General features: G+C 37.8%; 1 protein-coding gene across 1 annotated transcript in view; it reads right to left on the bottom strand.

Annotated features, from left to right (window-relative positions):
* The window catches only part of nek7 (NIMA-related kinase 7), a gene marked incomplete in the record, with an annotated part of 74,518 nt that overhangs the window by 17,300 nt on the left and 50,915 nt on the right, over positions 1-6,303 (bottom strand).

The following is a 6,303-nucleotide window of genomic DNA, read 5'->3' as shown; positions in this document are numbered from 1 at the left end:
AGAAGGGCCAAGACCAAGGTATGCTTACAGCTGTGTTCTCGCTCCACACACACACACACACACACACACACACACACACACACACACACACACACACACTTAAAGATGCATATCCACACACACAAATACACACGCATACAGAAAAATACACACTTGCTCCTTTCTTCAGCCTGTGTCGTCGCAGCGGTTTAGATGATTGACTCACTCTCTGACCTCTGAGGCCTCAGTGTGTGTGTGTCTGTGTCTCTCTCTCTCTCTGTGTGTGTGTACCCCTCTGTTGGTGAGTGTGTATGTATGGTTCATTGATATTCGAGAGAGACACACTGCACACGCATGCCTGCTGTCTGTCTGAGGGGTGTGAGCTGCTGGTGGCAGAACACACACACACACACACACACACACAGACACACAGAGGTTTTTTCACTTGTGAGGACCCTCACTAATCTAATGTATCACAACTAAGATCTAATCCACCTAAGACTGAACATATACCCTTTAATCTGAGCCCTAAAACCAAGTTTAACCCTCAGAGACCACCTTGTCGTGGGCGTGCAGCAAAAATATTGATAGTGGCAATTTGTACAATACTAAACCCTTCTCACATGAGCATGTAGTCAGAGGTAAACACTGATGACTGAAATAAATCAGAATGCAAACAGTGATCTGCTTTACTGTCAAAAAATATGAAAATCAGCCTGAAAAATTTATACTGGACTACATGAAGAGTAAGCAAATGTTTGCTGTGGCAAAGAGCAACAACCAACACTGCAGCAAATACTGGAGGATAAAATGTTCTTCTCCATAACTGAAGCCGACATCAAGCACACAGCTCATAAAAAAAACAGCATTCGTCACTTTTAAGGGATGATTTAGACCAAAAACATGGTTCTGTGTTTGCTCTAACGTAAAAGCCTCCGTAAATGTTGTCATCTCTTAGGCTTCACTGTTTCCGTCAGCGGGCAAGCATGTGCAGTCCAGATGTTTATGATTCACTCAGTCAGACAAATACATAAAAACACTGTGAAATTCCTGGTGAGAAATCATTTCAACTAATTTCTTCTTCTACTCTTTTAAACAGACTGCTAACAAACCAACGCGTTATTGACACCTACTAGGTGGTAGAGAAAACTGAGTGGAAAAGTGTTCAGTTTTAAGTGTGTGTGTGTACTGGGCAATCATAAAATTATTTTTGGGGGGCTTTTATACTTAAAACAGAAACTTGAAGTTTTTCCATCAATCTGTTCGCAAATATGTGATCAATGCCACTAAAACAAAGAGAAAAACATCTTGATTAGATCACACTAGTTGACCACTTCAATAATCTAACTTCTGGCCCTAAAGGCAACTTATGCCAACTTATGAACATTTTAAAGATGTCTACATTGAAGATGGAATTGAAAAAATCAACAGGAAGCTTCTTTTTGGCGTGTACATAATGTAATTTGAACAAATTGATGAAATATAAAACTTTATTAGCAATTTAGTAGGGGTGCAACGATACAGAAAATTCACGATTCGGTTCGGTTCGATACTTTAGTCTCACGGTTTGATATTTTTTTGATACAAAAAAGAGAAATTTCCATGCCCCTTTTAACTTGTAATTTATTGAAATTAATTATGAACATTTGTTTAACCTCAAAAGTCCAGTTTTTAAATTAAATGTTGCTGAAGCAGCAAGTTTCTCAGTGGATCTGCGCTCGAAAATGCAGCCTAGGTGGAGTAGTCGAACACAGATCCACTGATCCTTTAACACAGAGCATCTTCAGAAGACAAGTTGATAAAATAAATTTTAAAAATCTGTATTGTTCGATACAAGTGTGTATTGAACCTAAAGCACTGTTCGATCCGGTTCGATACGGGTACATGTACTGTTGCACCCCTACAATTTAGACATAAAAAATGTTTCATAAGTTGGCATAAGTTGTATAGTGTGACCGAGCCTTAAAAAAGATCTTTCAGTTGTAGTTTTTATTAAATTTGGTATAAACGATAATGGTTTAAACCCCTGCCCGAAACAAACATGATAAGTGTGTTTAAGGGAAATTTAAAACCAAACATTTGTATTTAGTTTGATAGAAAAATGATGCATCTCTAAAAACAGCCTCACCTTTCAAAACTGTTTTTTTTTTTTTATTCTTCTTACAAACAAAAAGACACACACTCTTTCTCTCTGGCCAAGCTATGCTCCTCCCAGCTCATGCATGTAAAGCTAGCATAGCTGCACGTTTTAAATGTCTGGATGGGGCCTTCCATTTTAATTAACATTGATCCCAGTTTCTGACTCCAGTTTCTTTCCCTGTACGCCAATTAGACGGAACTATGAAAAGCCTGTCTCTCCCCCCCCCCCACCCCCCACTGTCCCTAGAGCCTCTGCATCCTGGGACTAAAGGGGCTTCTCACCACTTCGCACTTACTCATTTAAAAACACACATTAAATTAATGACACATCAAAATAAACACCTACATGTTAACATGAAATTCATGAATACATGCAAAGTAGATACAGTACATATATATACTATGTTTCCTTCACAAATCCATACACATTCAAATGTACAAGTGTAAAAAGTGTGTTTTTATGTGCCGACTGGTCCTTCATAAGTCTTTATGATGATATATTAATCAAAGTAATAAGTCACAATGTAGGGACAGTCATTAGACATAAACCTACACCCAGTGGAGTCATCACTGCCTTAGTTCAACACACTAAAAAGAGAAAAAGAGAGCAAGAAAGAAACGAATGAGTGAGTTGAAAGGATCAAATTGTTAGTGGAAGGAACGTTTGAAGATTCGTTTTTTTTTTCAAGAGTATTTTCTCATGCCAGTCTCGCTGAAGCTGTAGCGAGTGGAGATGTATGAATTTAGAAAATTAAAGAAAAAAAAACTTTACATCTTTCGAAATGAACTTTTTGTAGAAAGAAAACTTTAACACAACCAGATAATCTCCGTCTACGGCTTAGACAAAATAACTCATGTTAAGAATTGACAAGGCTTGAAATCATCGATACAAAAGAGGTAAATAGTTTGATAACTAGTTATTCATTCTGCAAGTTGGGAACAAAAAAATCTCTTTAAGAACTATACAAAGAAATAGCCACGGGGGCAGCTCATCACATGCAAACACCAGATGCTGAGAACCCAGCTTTTTGGGGTCTCATAAAACCAAGAGCAAAAACAAGAAGGGATGAATGGAATTAGGCGGGAGGCATAAACACAGTCAGAGGTATGGATGGCTGGGCTCCATACAGGAAGGAGACACGTTCCCGTAAAGCTATACACAATATAATCCTCCTCTAAGCTTATACCAAACACTGCAACCACAATATGTCTGCACAAGCAAACAAGATGTGTGCATTACACACACACACACATTGCTGTGTGTAAAATTCAAATACAGGGTGGTTTTGATTGTAAGCAGAGGGAGAGAGAACTATGAGACTGCAGTCTCACTCACTGGCATGTGACCAAACCTGTGATTTTCTTTACTGGTCTCGATGGGAGACAACCCGGCCAGCATCTCTGTTTACCACGCCATAGTAGGTTTGGGTGAAGGGCAGAGCACAGGGTCAGGGAATGTAATGAGGTTGGACATGAAGAAAAAGGGATCAAACAGAATGGGAGATGAAGATGGGCGCAGATACAATGACCAGGTATTGACTGGCAGACCCCTCGGACCTTAACTCAACCCCCGGGCATAAGAATGAAAAATGCAGGCTCTCTCAAATGGAGCCGCTTCATACATAAGGAACGAAACTCCCAGAGATACAAACGTACACGCTCATAGATGAGAAAACACACCACCAAAAAAAAAGAAAAAAAATCCAGCACAATCCTCATCCCCTACTGTATTTTCAGAGTGAAATCAATGCGAAACAAAGGGATCAGACGTGGATTTCTATGTGAATTCCATTTGCCTGAAGGTTAAGTAAGGAAAAGGAAGGCATATAGAAAGGGAACACTGCAGAAGTTAGCAGGGTAGAACAGAGAGGCGTGGAGAAGAAAGTTCTGAGACAGAAAAAGGTTTTCTGACACTGAATGTACAATGGAGCCCTCTTACCAAGAAAAGAGGAAAACATGAGCGTGTTCTTCAAAGAGAATATGCATGGGGTGTGGCGAGTTCGCTCTGGTAACAATATGGTTGTAAAACCTTTATCTCCACAGGCTTCTTGCATGACTCACCTTGACCTGATGGCTGGAGTTCTGTCTTTGCTCTTTTACCTGTTACAATCCCTCTCCGTAAAAGAACAACCCCCATTTTTCTCTTTGCTACAGCAAACTATAACCCCACTCTTCCTTTTTGTTATTCTCCCTTACAGCTTTACCACCTCTTCCCCCTCTCTAGCCTTTTTCTCTTTCCACTTGTCTCTCATGTGACTTGTTCTCCTTATGCCGTAACCCTTTTGTAGTTTCTTATATAGATTCCTAAACTTGTTCACCCTGGATCTTTGTTTGCCTTTTGACCTCCTCTGGGAGCAACAAGTCTTGTGTATTTTTATGTTTCTTTACTCTCCCAATCTAAAAGTTTAAGGTTCGAGATGAATAAACATGATCATTAAACACAATGAAATAGTGTAACACAACCATAAATAAAAAGTGAAAAAAGTACAACTTTGGTCAAAACGTCAGATCATACCGCAGAGTATTAGGGACAGACTAAAAAAAAACTGTATTTTTTTTTATTGCAAAAATAAAGTCCTAATATTACATGACATAACCATTTTCTGTTCCTGGGTCGGCTCACACCTGCTGTGAACAGCCTCCGATGCATGTCACTGTGTTTATGAAGTAGTCTGAATACTTTTGGGTCACTGTTAGTGTAAAATGTTTCCATCCACATTATGTGATGATGAAATCTGTCAATGCAGCCATTAACTGCAATGTCTTATGGTTTAAGTTTATTATATGAATCCATAGAGTTAAATACCACTGAAACTAAAGTAGCCTATAACTTCACAAGGAGCTCAACATTCCTTATTTTAGGTAAGACTGCATTTTCGTGAAGGAGTCCTTATAATATTACAACTTTATTCTGGCAGTATTATGACTTTACTCCCGTATTATTTTAGCTTTATTCTGGTATGACTTTATTCTGGTAAGACTTTTTTCTTGTATTATTTTGGTTTTATTCAGGTATGACTTTATTCTGGTAATATTATGACTTTAGTCTCATATTATTTCAACTTTATTCTAGTAACAATGACTTTATTCCTGTATTATTTAAAAATTATTCTGGTACAAATTTATTCTGGTAAAACTTTTTTTTCTTATTATTTTGGTTTTAATCCGGTATGATTTATTCTAGTAATATTATGACTTTACCCTGGAAATATTATGACTTAAATCTAGTACAACTTTATTCTGGTAATATTTTGACTTTATTCCCATAGTATTTTGACTTTATTCTGGTACGTTATTCTAGTAATATTGACATTATTTTCATGATTTAAAAAAAATCTCATAATCTAGCCCTAATACTCTGTCGTTACATAAAAATAATGAAACCAGACTCATTGAAAACTGAACGCAACTGTTAAAAGTATTTGAAAAGGCTCATCCTTAAATAAGGACCAATTATTAAAAGGATACTTGAAAAACTATACAACTAAAATCAGTTTAAAGTAACAAGTTTCATTCAGTGCACACACACAAAAAAAAACATCCAACATATTCAGAAATGCATTGTGGTTAAGTAACTTGCATGAAAGACTGGTCTGGGTGAGAGCCCATGAACTGCAGGGTGAGCTCAAACTGCTTCAACCTCAACGCCCGAAGCACTTGTAGAAAAGGTGTAGTCAGTTGTGCATTGAAATGCAGCCTCAGTGATCAACAACAACAAAAAATAAATAAATAAATAAATAATCAAAGGAAAATGTGGGGATTTCTTTAGCTGACAATGTTTCATGGAGGGAATGTAAAGGTTGACAAGGAGCAGTAAAAAAGACTGACTGTTGTCATCAGTCTCTATCAATGTTCTGCTTCTTTCCTCTTTGTTCCCTCTGCTGTGTGGTCTCCACTCACAGGGGTTTACAAAGGGCCTTGTAGTGTTTCGCTCTTGACTAATCAAACTAGTCAGTGTCACAGGGCAGCCTTATCTAAAACACATGGCCACGTCAGTTCTCTTCATTCCCCTGCTCTTCAACACTTAGCAGGTTCCCAGTTTAAACAACATCCAAGTCCAAGAGTCTTTAAGGCCTCAGCTCAGACAGAACAACATTTACAAAAACACCGGGACATTCATTAGAAATAAAAGTGTGCTTTTAAATATTTTCCATCTTTACTGGCTAACAACAATATATATATATA

The sequence above is a fragment of the Austrofundulus limnaeus genome, unplaced genomic scaffold (assembly GCF_001266775.1).
Source record: "Austrofundulus limnaeus strain Quisiro unplaced genomic scaffold, Austrofundulus_limnaeus-1.0 Scaffold41, whole genome shotgun sequence".
Classification (NCBI taxonomy): domain Eukaryota; kingdom Metazoa; phylum Chordata; class Actinopteri; order Cyprinodontiformes; family Rivulidae; genus Austrofundulus; species Austrofundulus limnaeus.
Note: the sequence above shows the minus strand (reverse complement) of the source record. Positions and strands in the feature narration are given on the sequence as shown.